The following is a 19,774-nucleotide window of genomic DNA, read 5'->3' on the forward strand; positions in this document are numbered from 1 at the left end:
CCTCTAATTCTGGCCTCTTGCGCATCCCCGATTTTAATCGCTCCACCATTGGCGGCTGTGCCTTCAGTGCCTAAGCTCTGGAATTCCCTCCCTAAACCTCTCCACCTCTCTCCTCCTTTAAGACGCTCCTTAAAACCTACCTCTTTGGCCAAGGTTTTGGTCATCTGCCCTGATATCTCCTTATGTGGCTCGGTGTCGAATTTTGTTTGATTACGCTCCTGTGAAGCACCTTGAGACGTTTTACTATGTTAAAGGAGCTATATAAATACAAATTGTTGTTGTTGCTGTTCTTGTTACTGCATCTTGAAACTCCATTCCAGCAGTCGGTGCCTGTTTGCTCTCTGCAGTTTGTTATTGCAGTTATTCTTCCACTTTCCATCTTTCGGATGAGACGTTAAACCGAGGCCCCGTCTGCTGTCAGCTGGACGTAAAAGATCCCATGGCACTATTTTGAAGAGGAGCAGGGGCCTTATCCCCGGTTTCCTGCCACAATATTTATCCCTCAATTAACATTACAAAAAAAAAGATTATCGGGTCATTATCACATTGCTGTTTGTGGGAGCTTGCTGTGCTCAATTTGGCCGCCACGTTTCCTACATTAGTACTTTATTGGCTGTAAAGTGCTTTGGGACAACCTGAGGTTGTGAAAGGTGCTATATAAATGCAAGTCTTTCTTTTACATCAGTGCAATGTGAGTTTGGGCGCCCATCAATGGAAAAATGAAAATTTGACGCTCAGTTTCTGACTTGACTCATGAGCACACTATAGACAAGCAATGGAATGCCTCCTGCAACAGAGCACTTCGTACTGCGGAGATTTTGATTCCGGGTGGAGCCTGTTCCACCATTCATGTCTGATCTGTATCTTAACTCCATCTACCCGCTTTGGTTCCAAATCCTTTAATACTCGTACCCAACATAAAATCTATCAATATCAATTTTGAAATTTGTGCTACAGATTTTCCTCGGAGCTGACAGCAAAGTGAATTCTGGGTGGTTGCGCATGCACAGGGCACCAATGCAGGCACAGGGCACCCACGCAGGCACAGGGCACCCACGCAGGCACAGGGCACCCACGCAGGCACAGGGCACCCACGCAGGCATAGTGCACCCACACAGGGCACCCACGCAGGCACAGGGCACCCACAGGGCACCCACGCAGGCACAGGGCACCCACGCAGGCACAGGGCCTGAAGATGCCCACATGTACGTACCGTTCTGTTCCTGCCTCACTCCCAGTTCCTGCCTCAGCTAAAAGTCAAGGGGTGGGGTGGAGGAAGAATTGAAAGAGCAGAGAGTGTCTCCACCGCTACATAGCTGTCCGGTAAATGCATTCAGCATCTTTGCAAAGTTTATATAATCCTGCCCTGTGCGCGCTTCTCCGATCCAAAGGACAGAAAGCACTTACTTCATCCAGTCTTGGACTCTTTCCACCCACGTTATAAATCGGGTCTTTCTGTATTCGGCATTCTGTGTAATTTGTATCTCAAATCTTGTAATTTAACACAGAGCCCACACTAGTCCAGCGTGCTGGGCAACTCAGAGCCAAAATGTAAATGAACCACAGAGGGGCTCTTTTTTTGTGTGTGTGTGTGTAACACTATTTGGCCGAACAACTGTTTACAATTGAGTGCTGTGGTGAAGTAAATGTGCGGCTCACACAATCATTTCCATAGGTACACTTGCTAAAAGGGGTTGGTGACTCACGGAATAAGTACTAGGAATGGTAAACCTCTTCCTGAAATACCAGGTGTTTCTTATTTAAAAGGACACGCACACAAAACAAAAGTTCTCCCTCGATTGCCCATTTTACCCTTTCTCATTCTTTATCGCCATTTACGTCTTCTGTCAAACCCAGGTTTCAAGATCTTCAATTGTGTGTTTCGATTTTATTTTTCTTTCTCCTTCCCCGCAACGGGAGGCAGGGTAAGGTGTTCAAAAGGAAATGGAGACAGTGGGAGGGGGAGGATAGAATGTCACAAAAAGGATACAGGAGGGAGAAGAGACAGATATTAGAACGAAGGTCGCAGCAGCGAACGGAAGCTATCCGACGGACACACAGCAGCTTGCTCTGCACGTGCTGGGAACACCGCTGGCCAGCAAAAACTGACACTCGAGAAAGAAAACATAGATTTTATCCGGCAAAAATTGGCAACTGCCCAACCCTTGCAGCTGGAAACCAACCTCAACACTGCAGAAGTGTGGTTCAGGGCTCGGAGCTCATGTCCAAGCAAGGGAGCAACTGCGTCAGGGATGTGGAGATGGGAAATGGGCCTCAGGTGAAAGTAAAACTGAATCCAGAGAGAGAGAGAGAGAGAGAGAACCAGAAATTGGTAAAAACAGCAACAACTTGCATTTATATAGCTCTTTCAAGCCAAGCTTTCAAGTCCCACTCCAGAGACTCGAACACAAAAATCTAGGCTGACACTCCCAGGGCAGTACTGAGGGAGTGCTGCACTGTCAGAGGTGCCGTCTTTCAGATAAGATGTTAAACCAAGGCCCAATCTGACCTCTCAGGTGGACGTTAAAGATCCCAGGGCACTATTTCGAAGAAGAGAAAGGGAATTATCCCCAGTTCCTGGCCAATATTTATCCTTCAATCAACATCACAAAAAAAAACAGATTATCTGTTCATTATCTCATTGCTGTTTGTCGGAGCGGGTGGGAAAGTGCAGTTGAGGTCGAAGATCAGCCATGATGTTACTGAATAGCAGAGCGGGCTCGAGGGGCCGTATGGCCCACTCTTGCTCTTAATTCTTATGTTCTGATGTTCTGAGAGGAGTCAGTGGGTCTCACCATGAGCTAATGGGTTGCTAATGATGGCTTAACGGAGGCTGGAGAAGCAGAATGTAGGAAGAATAAATCTCCATGTCACTACTCCTTCCACAAGTTAGGATTTTTACTTGTTTATTGTAAGAACTTGTGTTCTCCTTAAGGGAAGCCTCTATTTCTGGCTGGCATTTTAACGTAATCATTATTAAAAGTCTGTAAAATTAGCAGCAACTTTTCATGAGTTGTTGGTAACTTTACAACACCTTGGAGACCAAAAAGCATGAGTTGGGGGCTTTTTAACCCATTAATTGACCATCGTAGGCACTGCAATTACTACAAACCGATCCTTTTTACTCTTCATTATTGTCAGCAGTGGGCAGCACCCTCGCCTCTGAGTCAGAAGGTTGTGGGTTCAAGTCCCACTCCAGAGCACTAAATCTAGGCTGACTCTCCCAGTGCAGTTACTGAGGGAGTGCTGCACTGTCGGAGGTGCCGTCTTTCGGATGAGACGTTAAACCGAGGCCCCGTCTGCTCTCTCAGGTGGACGTAAAAGATCCCATGGCACTAATTCGAAGAAGAGCAGGGGGAGTTATCCTCGGTGTCCTGGGCCAATATTTTTCCCTTAATCAACATCGCTAAAAAAAAACAGATTATCCGGTCATTATCACATTGCTGTTTGTGGGAGCTTGCTGTGCGCAAATTGGCTGCCACTTTTCCCACATTACAACAGTGACCACACCTCAAAAAGTACTTCATTGGCTGTAAAGTACTTTGGGACATCCTGAGGTCGTGAAAGACGCTATAGATATGCAAGTCTTTCTTTCTTTCATTAAGTTGTAATCAACATTTGCGTTTGCACCATGGACTGAAATGGAACAGCATCAGGAGGTTGTGGGGAAGAGATCGGTCAGCAGGGCTGCTGCTAGCTTCCTGAAGTGGACAGATGAGCTATTCAGATGCTCCACAATCTGCAAATCCCACACCTTTTCAACGGGGCCATAGTATAATCTTCACCTGCAAGCCTCCGTCTGAAGAATGCACTGTTCAAACATTTCAATAATGGCGCTATTGAAAGGTAGTATTTGCCAGTGACTCAGTGACATCTTGGCTGCTTTTATTTCATGCAAAGTTCAAGCGCATTGAAGACGCTGGATAGGCTAGTGGTGTCTATAGTCTTTACAGATCTCCTGTACCTTGACCAGGTGGTGATCCTTCACGTGTGATCCTAGACAGCGAGTCTGCATTCTACTTGATTGGGGAGAGCATCAAGACGGACATGATCTTGTCCTCACCTAATGTCAACACGCACAAGCTTTTCAACAGAGATCTCTGGATGGTAACCTGCAGCAGGAAACCCGCCGTCTGATTTTTCTCTCTCTGTAGGCAGAGGCCTGGAGGCTATCGTAGCGCCTGAATTGCTGAGCCGCAACCGCGATCGTGGGGCTGAAGGTTCAGGGAGTGGATTGATGGTGGTGGGGTGGGGGGAGCTGCAACACTGTGCAAGTCACTGAGATGCATGTGCCTCAGATCTCCGCCGCTGACTCCACCATACATCGAGGGGTCCTGGGGCCGGTCCCGTGTTTTACACGGGAATGTCAGGTGTAAAATCATCTAGGGATCCCCGCCATAGTATAGAGGCTGGAAAATCCATCGGAGATTTGCGGTTCTGGGCGAGGGGCTGTGCTGGATGTCCCTCCCCCAGAAAGAACTCTAACATGCCCCAAACGGGGGCCACTTTTAAATACTTTCCTTAAAAATTACAGTTCATTTCATCAGTGGTCCACAGGTCACGATCTCGGCCTGGAATTCAGGTAGGACCACACCGTTTGCCGTACCTGCAATGACCTAATGCCAAGTCTCTCTGTGGGTCAGAGATGCAGGATCATCCGAGATAGAGTGCCCCCCCTTTTTTACACTTGTTTGGCACAGGTAGACACTACACCAGCAACAGGCCATCCTGGAATCTTTGGCCCAATATTCGGACCTCCCTGCACACTCCCACCAAAGTTACGCCACAACTAACAGAGGTGGGGTCCACGTGAGATTGGGGGGCTTGACCCCCTGATAGCTTTCACTGGGACTGTTGGCTTCTTCGGTGGGGTTGTGAGCACCGCAGGACGCCCGGTCCTGGAGACCTCTTCCAATGACATTGCGAACTTCGGTGGGGTCAGTGGCAGGTGTGAAAAGGCGTAACTGTTGGCATCATAACCTTGTGTATTGTGTAGACCTAGTGCTTCAGTGCTCAACGCTAGTGCACCTTCCAACATTGTTTTCATTGAAATGGAGTCAACAGATACCGCTTTGAAGATGTGCCCAAGGTTAAGATGTCTACATTATGTGAGGAAGGATGTCCTTATCTGAGGAAGGATGTCCTTATCTGAGGAAAGATGTTCTTGCCATGGAAGGAGTGTGGCGAAGATTCACCAGGCTGATACCTGCGATGGCAGGAATGACGTATGAGAGAAGATTGGGTCGATTGGGCTTGTACTCGCTGGAGTTTAGAAGAATGAGAGGGGATCTCATTGAAACTTATAAAATTCTAACAGGACTGGACAGACTAGATGCAGGAAGGATGTTCCCAATGGTCGGGGAGTCCAGAACCAGGGGTCACAGTCTAAGGATAAGGGGTAAGCCATTTAGGACAGAGATGAGGAGGAATTTCTTCACCCAGAGAGTGGTGAACCTGTGGAATTCTCTACCACAGAAGGCAGTAGAGGCCAATTCATTAAATATATTCAAGAAGGAGTTGGATATATTTCTTAAGGCTAAAGGGATCAAGGGATATGGGGAGAAGGCAGGGACAGGGTACTGAATTTGGATGATCAGCCATGGTCTTATTGAATGGCGGAGCAGGCTCAAGGGGCCGAATGGCCTACTCCTGCTCCTATCTTCTATGTTTCTATGTATATTTAATCAAGGCTTGTGCTGTGTTTTGTACCTAACTACTGTCAAGCTACACAGTGAAACAACTCCCAGCTTCAGGGGGCAGTTGCTGTATTACACAATTGCTTTCTTTAATCCATACACTTTGACATATGGGGCCTCAAATTCTCTGGAATAGAGCCAGCATCATACATGATCCTATCTGAAATGCCAATATCTCATAAACATGGCATCCGAATGGAAATTGGCTTAGGCTGTTTTAACCTGCTCCTATAATTGATCTCCCTCCTCTCCTTCCAAAGCACAACAATGATGCTTTCATGAGCTATATTTAGACCTAACATGGTATTCTCCTCTCCTGAAGAAAGATTTATAGGTGGAAGGGCTCAGTGGTACAACAGTAAATCGTCCGTAACCCCTTCAAGTGGCAACAGGTATAAGTCCAAATGTTATCTGAGCGAAGAGCGGGGCCGGTGGGGGGGGGGGTGCGGAATACAACTGACACTGTCTGTCTTGCTTCAAGTTAGTGAATGCTAGATTTGTAATAGCTTCAGCAGTAGTTAGGCAGGAATCAAATCAGCTAGGCTGTCTTGCACGCTCAGCCAAAAAGAGGCTCGTGTCTAACAAGTGGCCTCAGTGAGGAGATAAATGGGGAACATTTGGGGGATGAAAATAAAGTGGTTAACAATTTAGAGCTGTGTCGTGCTCTATAAATGAAGGTGGTGCAGTCCAAGAAAGACTTAGAACAAATTCTACGCATAGTATTTAGTCCAGCAATGAAGGTCACGGTACAACTTGACATTAGTCAAGACTTAAAGCTGCATAAGGAGCCTTCTGCTTAATGCAATTTGTAATCAATGGCTTAAATGGTGCAGAAGGTCAGAGGGACAGACTGCCAAACTCTTACCTGTAAACTGCGCTGCTCTTTTATTCTAAAACCGTTTGCCCACTGGTCGGTGCTTCTGTGAAACGTGCTGATCTGCTCATTCCGAAAAGCCAAACCCAAGCATCGGAATCATTCAAACCTGCGAGCAAGAAGACTCAGATCAAAATGTAAAAATCCAGCTCTGGGAGCCAGCGTGCAACTCTCCTTGTGTTAGCTGCTGTGCACAGATCTATAAATATTGACCCTGCCAACACTTGCTCCCTGGCACACGGCACAGGTCCCTGTTATTGTACACCATGGTATCAGAATGATGAAGTGCCTGATTGCTCAGCTGTTCAGTTGCAGACACGGAACCACACATACCAGCAGTGTGAGCCTATAAATACTGCCACGCTGCCAGGTTCAGTATAGGCAAGAAAGGGAGAGAGAGAGAGCGCCCCTGACATGGGCAAGCTGTACGGCCGTCAAAGAAATATCCTTGCTAAAAACTCGGCAGGCCGTTCCTGCAACCCTCTCCCTCCCTCCCCACTCCATCATGTTTCTGTTGTTAAAGGGAAGCAGACGATTAATCTTGACAACACAGTGCAAGTTATGAGACCGCGCGTTCAGTCACTCAACTGCAAAGCTAAAATGACAAGCAACGCGTAACCAAATCTCGTTACAGAAAGACCATCAATTTTTGGAAGAACAATTCAAATGTGCTGGGATGAACAGAATAAACAGATGTTAAATTCGACATTTTAGGCCTATTTCAAGTTAGTTTTTAAAAATCGCATGATTTTCAGTAGCAGTGCTTTTGTTACTGAACTACACACCATAGGTGGGGGGAGTCCAGAACAAGGGGGCACGGTGGCATAGTGGTTAGCACTGTTGCCTCAGCGCCAGGGACCCGGGTTCAAATCCGGCCTCGGGTGACTGTCTGTGTGGAGTTTACACATTCTCCCCGTGTCTGCGTGGGTTTCCTCCGGGTGCTCCGGTTTCCTCCCACAGTCCAAAGATGTGTGGGTTAGGTTGATTTGGCTATGATAAATTGACCCTTAGTGTTAGGGGATTAAATACGTGGGGTTACGGGGATAGGGTGGGATATGTGTCGGTGCAGGCTCGATGGGCCGAAATGGCCTCTATCTGCACTGTGGGGATTCTGTGATAACCTTAAAATTAGAGCTAGGCCGTTCAGGGGTGATGTCAGGAAGCACTTCTAGTGGAAACCTGGAACTCTCCCTCCCAAAAAGCTGTTGAGGCTGGGGGTCAATTGAAAATTTCAAAACTGAGATTGATAGATTTTTGTTAGGCAAGGGTATTGAGGGTTAGGAAACCAAGGCAGGTAGATGGAGTTAAGATACAGATCAGCCATGATCTACTGGAATGGCGGAACAGGCTCGAGGGGCTGAATGGCCTCCTCCTGTTCCTATATTCCACTTCTGTTTCTATGTAACTATGGTTGTGATGGCCAGGCTACAAACAGCTTGCAAAATACACGCAGCCTGACATTAAAAAAACCCGACATAATGCCTATTTTTCAAACTGCGAGCGAAATCACCATAGTTCACCATATTCCCGAGTGGTAACTGTGGGGAATGAGAATCCATAAGCAAGAATGAAAAGGCAGCAGTCAATCACCAGGCAACTGCAATAAGAACACAATAGCAAAATACTGCGGATGCTGGAAATCTGAAATAACAACAGAAAATGCTGGGAACACTCAGCAGGTCAGGCAGCATCGAGGAGAGAGAAACAGAGTTAACGTTTCGGGTCGAGGACCCTTCGTTAGAACTGGAAGAAGTGTAGGGGCAGGGAAAGGGGGGAGGGGAGGAAAGAACAAAAGGAAATATTCTGTGCTAGAATGGAAGGCAGAAGAAATTAAAAGACAAAAGAGATGATGGTGCAAGGCAAAAGGAGATGGTAATAGGACAAGTTAAGAAACAAAAGATGACTCTAGATGAGGTGTAAGTGGCAATGGCAGAATCATTAACAGCTGCCATGTGAGGAAAAAAAGGGGAATAAAATATAGGGGCCGAGGTTATAGTCTGAAATTGTTGAACTCGATCTTGAGTCCAGAAGGCTGTAAAGTGCCTAATCGAAAGATGAGGTGCAGTTCCTCGAGCTTATGATCTTTTCTCACGGTTTTGAAGCAGTTTTGGGCTGTCCTATGATGAGAGATTGTGTAGAATGGGCCTATACAGAAGAATGAGTGGTGGTCTCATTGAAACTTACAAGATTCTGAAGGAGATTGACAGGGTAGATGCTGAGAGGTTGTTTCCCCTGGCTGGCGTATCTAGAACTAGGGGGCATCGTCTCAGGATAAGGGGTAGGCCATTTAAGACTGAGATGAGGAGGAATTTCTTCACTCAGAAGGCTGTAAATCTTTGGAATTCTCGGGGGGCAGGAACCCATCCCGCCCCCAAGCCAATGTCCCAGGAGGCGGGTACCCGACCTGTGCTGGGAGCAGTCTCCCCGAGGTGGGAAGGGGATTAGTGCCAATTAACTGCCTGTTAACAGGTAGTTAACAGGCAGTTTTTTGCCTAATCCCTATTTTTAGCCCTGAAGTGTGGGCTTTCCGACAGCGCCGAACCACGTCAAGTTAGCGAGGCGGACCGTTGGTCTGAAGGGGTTGAGATGTCCGTTGTACAGGTGAGTGATGGGTGCATGTGTGCAGAGGTAAGTGTGTGAGGTAACTGTAAAGTGTTTTAATAAGTTTTACTTACCTTTACTTTCTCCTGCAGGCTTCCTCCCTTCAGTTCTTGGGAGTCCCTCAGCTCACCGGCACAGAAAGCAGAATGGCCGCTGAACTGTCAAAAGCTGCAGCCTTCTGCTTTCTGGTCTGGAGAGATCTCCAGATTTTTCATCTGTCAAAAGCTCTTGACAGATGAAATGTCAATCACTGACGTCACCAGTAACCAGGTGTCCCTTAATTGGCCTGCTGAGCCCGCTGGGTGGGCTTAACAAGGTCAATCAAGGGAAAATAGCGTGGGTTGGCCACAAATCGATGGAGGCGGGACTACAACCCAAAAAGTGGAAGTCCCGCCTTCAAAAGCTCCCCATTGACAAAATCCAGCCCTTCGTTACCCAATTGGATGACTCTTGGCTTGTCAGTCAAAGAGTCTTTATCCCACCTCCCCGCATCGGTTTTATGCCCCTAGGATTTTTCTCCCGGGTTGCTCACAGCAGAGATTAATCTGCAGTTCCCGGGGACTCCAGGACAATCCGAGAGGGTGAGCGACCCTAATAGCCAATGAGCCATTTGACCAAGAATTCAGGTAAAGAGTGGAGTTGAGCAGGGCTCAATGGGAGCCACGCTACTTCCAACGAGGAGGCTTTGGAGGGGCTCGTGAATTCGGTTACAAAGAGCGCATTTTTGGCAGGGAAACATAGAAACATAGAAGATAGGAGCAGGAGTAGGCCATTCGACCCCTCGAGCCTGCTCCGCCATTCAATGAGATCAAGGCTGATCATCCAAATTCAGTACCCTGTCCCTGCCTTCTCCCCATATCCCTTGATCCCTTTAGCTTTAAGAAATATATCTAACTCCTTCTTGAATATATTTAATGAATTGGCCTCCATTGCCTTGTGTGGTGGAGAATTCCACAGGTTCACCACTCTCTGGGTGAAGAAATTCCTCCTCATCTCTGTCCTAAATGGCTTATCCCTTATCATTAGACTGTGACCCCTGGTTCTGGACTCCCCTGGTTTCTGGAAAACAGGCCTCTAAAACACAAATGAGGTGTATAACTTGGCAATAGGTCACTGACAACATCAATAGTGTCACCTCCACTCATAGGATCTAGTAGGGAGTCTGGAAGAACATGCATGATTTAAGAGCACAGTAAAGGTAAGGCAGGAGTACGACTGTAAACAGGAAGCACAGGATACGCATGTACATGGCAGAAGGTTAATAAACGTGAAAAACTCTTTACTGACAGAAAAATTCTAACAGCAAAGGTAACAAGGTGTTGGAAAGGAAAATGACATGATACTTGCTTTTAAACAATTACCTTGTGGTAAATAACTATGATTCAAACTCCACTACTTTCACATAAAAGAACGTGATTTGAAGATATGAGGAAGAAATTGTGGAATTTTTCACCAAGGAGCGTTTAGAAGGATTCATGGAATGACAGATATTTTAGCTCAGATGGAAGCCATTTCAGCCCATCACACTCCTGGTTCGCACCTATCTGGTTGTCAGTATGCCTCACCTCTCTTGGTCTATCAGCCTCCTGTCTTACGCTGGGTCCCTTCTAGGCCAGGGAAGTGGGAACTCCCAACGTATCTAGTCCACACCCCTGGTGTCACCCCATTGATGTGACTAGAGGCCATCAATATAAGATAGTCACCAAGAAATCCAGCAGGGAATTCAGAAGAAACTTCTTTACCCAAAGTGTGGTGAGAATGTGGAACTCGCTGCCACAGGGAGTGGTTGAAGCGAATAGTATAGATGCATTTAAGGGGAGGCTAGATGAGCATATGAGGGAGAAGGGAATAGAGGGTTATGCTGATAGATTTAGATGGGGAAAGACGGGAGGAGGCTCGAGTGGAGCATAAATGCCGGAATGGACTGGTTGGGCCGAATGGCCTGTTTCTGTGCCGTATATCCGATGTAATCCTATGTAACTGGCCTCGGGAGGGGTCGGGCAGAGGTTCCACTCTGTAAAAGGCTGACTGGGAACTCCCGGAGTTGGCTAGGACCCGGCCTATCCAGGACCTTGCCTGTTTCCAGGACACTGCACTGGATTCCCGCCAGAGTTATGCAAGGAAATTCAGGGCCTCCTCAACACTTTACCGGGGGGAAAAAGTCTTCTACCTTCCTGCTTCATTCTCCTAGTGATATTGAGGCGGTTTCCCCTCGTTACCAATTTGCCAGCAAATGGAAACAACTTTCACTGTCTACACTCTCAAGTCCGTTCACAATTTTAAAAACCGCTATAGATAGACGCCCTCTCCACTCGCACTCTGTTCCAATGAAAAAACCTTTATATTTCAAGCCTTTCTTTCATAACTAATGGTCTCGTGATTGAGTCTATGGAAACTGGAAAACCACAAAGAGCTCATGGTAAGTATCTAGAGCCATCTTTTGTCTTCACCAGTCCTATCACCATCTCATCTCGTATTGAATACCTCTTAATGTCTCTTCACTTCTCTTTTGTTCTCTCCCAGCCTGGCCTTCAGTCTTGACAAAGGGTTTCGACCCGAAACGTTGACTCTATTTTCTCTCCACGGATGTTGCCTGGCCTGCTGAGTTTTTCCAGCATTTTCTGTTGTTATTTCGGATTTCCCACATCTGCAGTATTTTGCTATCGTCATGGTAAGTATCGTTCATTTATGTGTGATAAAAATACTGGATTTGGGGGAAGACAGGGCTAGACAGACTGGATGCAGGGAGGATGTTTCCCCTGGCTGGGGGGTCTAGAACGAGGGGTTACAGTCTCAGGATACGGGGTAGGACATTTAGGACTGAGATGAGGAGAAATTTCTTCACTCAGGGGGTGGTGAACCTGTGGAATTCTCTACCACAGAAGGCTGTGGCGGCCAAGTCACTGAATATATTTAAGAAGGAGATAGATAGATTTCTAGACACAAAAGGCATCAAGGAGTATGGGGAGAGAGCGGGAATATGGTATTGAGGTAGAGGATCAGACATGGTCATATTGAATGGCGGAGCAGGCTCGAAGGGCCAAATGGCCTACTCCTGCTCCTATTTTTCTATGTTCTATGTTTCTAAAAAAAAAGGCCCTTTGACCAGGTGGGGAGGTCGGAGGCGGGAGGTCATGTGATGGAACCGCCAGGAATACATCCAACCAGAGTTGGCAACCCGAGAACTGCACATAACAAGAAGCGTCACTAACCAACTCACAGCTGTGTTTAGCTTCTATTGTAACTATTATGGAAAGTTCATTATGGTTCAAATGTGCATTGACTCTATTCGCCAGAGCACAAGGTAAACACAGATGAGAAAGGGCCTGAATGCTCTCCTTCTGCCTTGGTGACCAAGCCTGGATACGGTTCTCGAAGTGTGGTCTGACCAGAGCATTGCAGAATTTCAGCACAACGTCGGAAAGTGCATGTCCTGGTGTTGCCTTTCCACCATCGACAAGGCACAAGTCAGGAGTGTGATGGAATACTCTCCACTTACCTGGATGAGTGCAGCTCCAACAACACTCAAGAAGCTCGACACCATCCAGGACAAAGCAGCCCGCTTGATCAGCACTCCATCCACCACCTTAAACATTCACTCCCTCCGTGGCTGCAGTGTATACCATCTACAAGATGCACTGCAGCAACTCTCTGTGGAAGCTTTCCAGACTGAGATCGACAGGTTGTTGCTAGGTAAGGGTATCGAGGGATACGGGGCAAAGGCGGGAATGTACAGCTGAGGTGCTGATCAGCTGTGACCTAATCACAGCAAACCTAAGCAATCTGTACTATTGTTTTTGAAAGCAGAAGGGACTGGGAAACACTGGGAATTTAGGCTCTCAAGTAGGTTGCCTTCTATTTAACGTGGCATTCCCACCGGTTTCGGGTGGGAGACTGACGGGGCCGATGCAGATGAGGCCTGGGAGTTAAAATCTCCCAGACATCGTGCTGCAGAGGTCCAGCGGTTTGCTGTCTGCCTCAGCCCCCCGACTCGCGCCCCCCCCCCCACAGTTAAAATCAGCGCTAGAAACAGTAACAATAAAAACAAAGATCAGATTATAAGCTAAGGTAAATTCTATTTAACGTTAAAGTTAATGTATACTCCCTACTCTTCCCTACCATTTATATACGGCAGATTTAAATGGATGTGAAGTCAACTGATGGATTGGCTGAAGTATGTTTTTCTCCGTAAGTACTCAGAATTGCATTTTGCTCCACACTGACAAAGATTTCAAGTGGTCACATGGAGTTATTATTATCGTACAGACACACCAATGCAGAACACTCCCGAATATAAGTGTCCTTGGCAACGAATCACAGAAAGTTAACATACAGGCACAGCAAGCAATTAGAAGGGCAACTGGTATGTTAGCCTTTATTACAAAGGGATTGCAGTATAAAAGTAAAGAAGTCTTACTACAATTATATAGCGCCTTGGTGAGACCACACCTGGAGTACTGTGCACAGTTTTGGTCTCCTTACCGAAGGAAGGATATACTTGCCTTAGAGGGAGTGCAACAAAGGTTCACCAGACTGGTTCCTGGGATTGTCCTATGAGGAGCGATTGAGTAGACTAGGCCTATATTCAATGAGAGGTGATATCATTGGAACATATACAATTCTTAAAGGTAGATGCTGAGAGGATTTTTCCCCTGGCTGGAGAGTCTAGAACTAAGAGTCACAGTCTCAGAATAAGTGGTCAGCCATTAAGGACATGAGGAGATATTTCTTCAATCAAAGGTTTGTGAATCTTTTGAATTCAAAATGGCCTCTATCTGCACTGTGGGGTTTCTGTGATTCTGTGATTCTACCCCAGAGAGCTGTGGATGTTTACTCATTGAGTATATTCAAGACAGAGATCAATAGATTTTTGGATACTAATGGAATCAAGTACAGGAAAGTGGAGTTGAGGTAGATCAGCCATGACCTACTCTTGCTCTACTTCTTATCTTCTTATGTAGAATATCTACTGCATTCACGCACATTGGGAGGAAACAATTTACAAAAAGGTGGTGAGGACACAGTCAATAAGGCAATGTCACGTCAAACCTACTGGAGTTTTTTGAGGATGTAACTGGTAGAATAGATAAGGGAGAACCAGTGGATGTGGTGTATTTGGATTTTCAGAAGGCCTTTGATAAAGTCCCACATAAGAGGTAAGTCTGCAAAATTAAAGCACATGGGATTGGGGGTAATATACTGGCATGGATTGAAAACTGGTTAACAGACAGGAAACAGAGAGTAGGAATAAATGGGTCTTTTTCGGGGTGGCAGGCGGTGACTAGTGGGGTACCGCAGGGATCAGTGCTTGAGCCCCAGCTATTCACAATATATATCAATGATTTGGATGAGGGAACCAAATGTAATATTTCCAAGTTTGATGATGACACGAAACTAGGTGGGATTGTGAGTTGTGACGAGGATGCAAAGAGGCTTCAAGGCAATTTAGACAAGTTGAGTGAGTGGGCAAATACATGACAGATGCAGTATAACGTGGATAAATGTGAAGTTATCCACTTCGGTAGGAAAATCAGAAAGACAGTGTATTATTTAAATGGTGATAGATTGGGAAATGTTGATGTACAGAGGGACCTGGGTGTCCTCGTACACCAGTCACTGAAAGCAAACATGCAGGTGCAGCAAGCAGTTAGGAAGGCAAATGTTATGTTGCCCTTCATTGCAAGAGGATTTGAGTACAGGAGCAAGGATGCCTTACTACAGTTATACAGGGCCTTGGTGAGACCACACCTGGAGTAGTGTGTGCAGTTTTGGCCTCTTTACCTAAGAAAGGATATACTTGCCATAGAGGGAGTGCAGCGAAGGTTCACCAGACTGATTCCTGGGATGGCAGGACTGTCATATGGGGAGAGATTGGGTCGACTAGGCCTGTATTCACTAGAGTTTAGAAGAATGAGAGGGGATCTCATTGAAACGTATAAAATTCTGACAGGGCTGGACAGACTGGATGCAGGGAGGATGTTTCCCCTGGCTGGGGGGTCTAGAACGAGGGGTCACAGTCTCAGGATACGGGGTAGGACATTTAGGACTGAGATGAGGAGAAATTTCTTTACTCAGAGGATGGTGAACCTGTGGAATTCTCTACCACAGAAGGCTGTGGAGGCCAAGTCACTGAATATATTTAAGGAGTATGGGGAGAGAGGGGAATATGGTATTGAGATAGAGGATCAGCCATGATCATATTGAATGGCAGAGCAGGCCCGAAGGGCCGAATGGCCTACACCTGCTCCTATTTTTTTATGTTTTCTATCTATGTCGCTAGGGAGTTTTCAAACAGGCTCAGAGCCTTATAACTGGAAAGGCCTGTCTCAAAATGTTGCTGTGGTTACCACAATGTTGACCACCATGTCATGGTAACAGACACTATGAGCATACACAAACAAAGGTGAGAAAATTCTGTTAGGCCCACCTACGCTCACCCTGTCCGTTAGATGGTGTGTCCTTCTGTGCCGCCCCCTCAACCATGAGGAATGTTAACTTGTGGGGAAGACCAAAAAATGAGAAAATACCTGTAACCTATTACTGGGAAGTTCCTCTTCAACTCCCTAAGGTGATCAAGCAAGCTCCAGGCGACCATGTTGTTCATGATGCATCACCAGATAGACTTGAAGTAACCCTGTCCACATACCCAATTTCCTTAGGAACACAGAACAAGAGAGGACCGGAAGTAATCATCAACCATTTCCACCCATATCCTCTCCATCACTAAGACCAACTACTTCTGCCTCCGTAATATCCCCCGTCTGCGCTCCTGCTTCAGCCCATCTGCTGCTGAAACCTTCATCTAGATTTGACTATTCAAATGCTGTCCTGTCATGAATCTCATCATTCATGGAGAAATAACTCATGAAATAACACTGTGCGGCCAGCCGGTGGCGCCGTCCAAGGAGTATAAATACTTGGGCGTGGGCCCAGCTTGTTCAGGATGTTTCTGTAACCAGGAACTAGTGATGTAACTAGAAACTCATGGTTGTGAAACAGTTGATTAAAGCCTTGTTTTATACTCGGACCAAGTGCTCAGTAGTCTTTTTATATCATGTCCCATCTTCCATCCCCCATAAACTTGAGCTCATCCAAAATTCTGCTGCCCCGTGTCCTAACTCGCACCAAGTCCCGTTCACCCATCACCCCCTGTGCTCACTGCCCCGTGTCCTAACTCACACCCAGTCCCGTTCACCCATCACCCCCAGTCCCGTTCACCCATCACCCCCTGTGCTCACTGCCCCGTGTCCTAACTCGCACCAAATCCCGTTCACACATCACCCCCTGTGCTCACTGCCCCGTGTCCTAACTCACACCAAGTCCCGTTCACCCATCACCCCCTGTGCTCACTGCCCCGTGTCCTAACTCGCACCCAGTCCCGTTCACCCATCACCCCCTGTGCTCACTGCCCCGTGTCCTAACTCGCACCGTGTCCCGTTCACCCATCACCCCGTGCTCACTGCCCCGTGTCCTAACTCACACCGTGTCCCGTTCACCCATCGCCCCCTGTGCTCACTGCCCCGTGTCCTAACTCACACCCAGTCCCGTTCACCCATCACCCCCTGTGCTCACTGCCCCGTGTCCTAACTCGCACCCAGTCCCGTTCACCCATCACCCCCTGTTCTCACTGCCCCGTGTCCTAACTCACACCAAGTCCCGTTCACCCATCACCCCCTGTGCTCACTGCCCCGTGTCCTAACTCGCACCGTGTCCCATTCACCCATCACCCCCTGTGCTCACTGCCCCGTGTCCTAACTCGCACCGTGTCCCGTTCACCCATCACCCCCTGTGCTCACTGCCCCGTGTCCTAACTCGCACCGTGTCCCGTTCACCCATCGCCCCCTGTGCTCACTGCCCCGTGTCCTAACTCGCACCGTGTCCCGTTCACCCATCACCCCGTGCTCACTGCCCCGTGTCCTAACTCACACTGTGTCCCGTTCACCCATCGCCCCCTGTGCTCACTGCCCCGTGTCCTAACTCACACCCAGTCCCGTTCACCCATCACCCCCTGTGCTCACTGCCCCGTGTCCTAACTCACATCCAGTCCCGTTCACCCATCACCCCCTGTGCTCACTTCCCCGTGTCCTAACTCGCACCGTGTCCCGTTCACCCATCGCCCCCTGTGCTCACTGCCCCGTGTCCTAACTCACACCGTGTCCCGTTCACCCATCATTGTGGTCGCTGATCTACATTGGTTCCCGGTCCACCAATGCCTCAAATTTAGAATTCTCATCCTGGTGTTCAAATCCCTCCATGGCCTCGTCCCTCCCTATCTCTGTAACCTCCTCCAGCCCTACAATCCTCCGAGAACTCTGTGTTCTTCCAATTCGGGCCTCTTGCGCATCCCCAACTTTCTTCGGCCCTCCATTGGTGGCCGTGCCTTCAGCTGCCTGGGCCCTAAGCTCTGGAATGCCCTCCCTAAACCTCTCCGCCTCTCTACCTCTAACTCCTCCTTTGAGACTATCCTTAAAACCTACTTCATTGACCAAGCTTTTGTTCACCTGTCCTGATGTCAATCTTTCTGTCTGATTATGCTCCTGCTCTTGAAACATACAAACTTCTTACAGGGCTTGATAGGGTAGATGCAGGGAGGATGTTTTCATTGGCTGGGGACTCTAGAACCAGGGGTCACAGTCTCAGAATAAGCGGTCGGCCATTTAGGACTGAGATGGGGAGAAATCTCTTCACTCAGAGGGAAGTGAATCTTTGGAATTCTCTACCCTAGCGGGCTGTGGAGGCTCAGTCGTTGAGTATAAGGGAATCAAGCGATATGGGGATAGTGCAGGAAAGTGGAGATGAGGTTGAAGATCAGCCATGATCTTATTGAATGGCGGAGCAGGCTCGAAGGGCCAAATCGCCTACTCCTGCTCCTATTTCTTATGCTCTTATCAGACTTTTTCCAAAAATTACAGACTGCTTAGACTACTTTACCTTGAAATACTCCAAAAGTTCTGAGTCCTAAAAAAGTATCTGTTACCCTCCTGCATTTGAACATTGTGAACCCTTTAGTTTTGAACTTAATTTCCATTCTCCCTGTTATTAATTAGGTTTTCGCTGGTATAATATACTGAATCTGTACTGGCAAAACAAAAAAAACAATGATAAACTGTCCAATTGCAGACACAAGATCTTGTTACTTAGAACACTTAAACAAGGCCACATCGCCCAGTACTGCAGTGTGCTGAAATATTCTGGCAACTGATGAGATAGTTAAGCTAATTTAATTTAAGCAAACACTGGCTCAATTGCACTAACAGCTGAATAGCTAACCCTACACACAAACATTACCAGCTCCCATGACAGGCAAGAGCACCAGAGAAAAAACAGACCTACATTAATCCAACAATCATGCTTAATTCATGCAACGTGCCAACATGTAGGTGGCAAAATGCACGACCTGTTAAAAAAGAGCAGATTTTTTGAACAATACACAGAGTTTACAGCACAGAAACAGGACATTCAGCCCAAATGGTCCATGCCGGTGTTTACACTCCTCACAAGCCTCCTCCCACCCTTCTTCATCTAACCATATCAACCTTTCGGCAGCACCTCCCAAACCCACGACCTCTACCACCTAGAAGGACAAGGGCGGCGGGTGCATGGGAACACCACCACCTGCAGGTTCCGCTGCCTCCTGACTTGGAAGTATATCGCCGCTCCTCCATCGTCGCTGGGTCAAAATCTTGGAACTCCCTCCCTAACAGCACTGTGGGTATACCTTCAGTACAGACTGCAGCGGGTCTAGAAGGCGGCTCACCACCACCTTCTCAAGGGCAATTGGAGATCGGCAATTAATGCTGGCCTTGCCAGCGACGCCCACATCCCATGAACGAGTAAAAAAAAATACCCTTCTACTCCTTTCCAGCTCATGTACTTATCTAGCTTCCCCTTAAATGCATCTCTGCTTTTCACATACAGAGATTATTGAGCTCCATGAAATAAACCACAGGGCTGACAGAGTTCAGAGAAGAGTAATTCCTGGGGTTTTGTGGAGTGTTTTACCATGTCTCGCCTCTGAGTCGGAAGGTTGTGGGTTCAAGTCCCACTCCAGAGAGACTTGAGCACAAAATCTAGGCTGACACTCCAAGTGCAGTGCTGAGAAAGTGCTGCACTGTCAGAGGTGCCATCTTTCAGATGAGACGTTAAACCGAGGCCCCGTCTGCTCTCTCAGGTGAATGTAAAAGGTCCCACGGTACTATTCCGAAGAAGAGCAGGAGAGTTAACCCCGGCGAACTGGCCAATATTTATCCCTCAATCAACATCACTAAAACAGGTCATTTATCTAACTGCTGTTTGTGGGAGCTTGCTGTGCGTAAATTAACTGCTACGTTTCCTACATTACTACACTTCAAAAGTGCTTCATTGGCTGTAAAGTGCTTTGGGAAGTCCTGAGGTTGTGAAAGGTGCTGTAGAAATGCAAGTCTATTTATCCATGTACAGTGCAGCTTTGTGAATTGTGGTTTCGTTGCTAATTTTTCATTTTATTAGGTATTTAAAAATAAAATGTTAAGTCAAATCTAGAATGAAAAAAAAATGAAGAAATTCCATATTTAGAAGCTATAGCAAGCCACCCTGCATTTGTTTGTTCAACCCGGAGCTATCA

At 47.2% G+C, this 19,774-nt stretch overlaps 1 protein-coding gene across 3 annotated transcripts in view; it reads right to left on the minus strand.

Annotated features, from left to right (window-relative positions):
* bmpr1ba (bone morphogenetic protein receptor, type IBa) overlaps positions 1–19,774 on the minus strand; it is a 561,149-nt gene that overhangs the window by 255,343 nt on the left and 286,032 nt on the right. For 2 of the 3 annotated variants that reach the window (XM_086006493.1, XM_086006489.1), the window contains one exon: positions 6,562–6,679. The gene's annotated coding sequence lies outside the window, so the exon portion shown is untranslated. Of the gene's footprint in view, positions 1–6,561; positions 6,803–19,774 lie in introns of those variants that run through there. The other variant, XM_086006502.1, reaches the window with a different exon arrangement.

Source organism: Somniosus microcephalus, chromosome 2 (genome assembly GCF_052327205.1).
Source record: "Somniosus microcephalus isolate GS21.2 chromosome 2, FLI_Smic_1.0, whole genome shotgun sequence".
In the NCBI taxonomy this organism is placed as follows: Eukaryota; Metazoa; Chordata; class Chondrichthyes; order Squaliformes; family Somniosidae; genus Somniosus; species Somniosus microcephalus.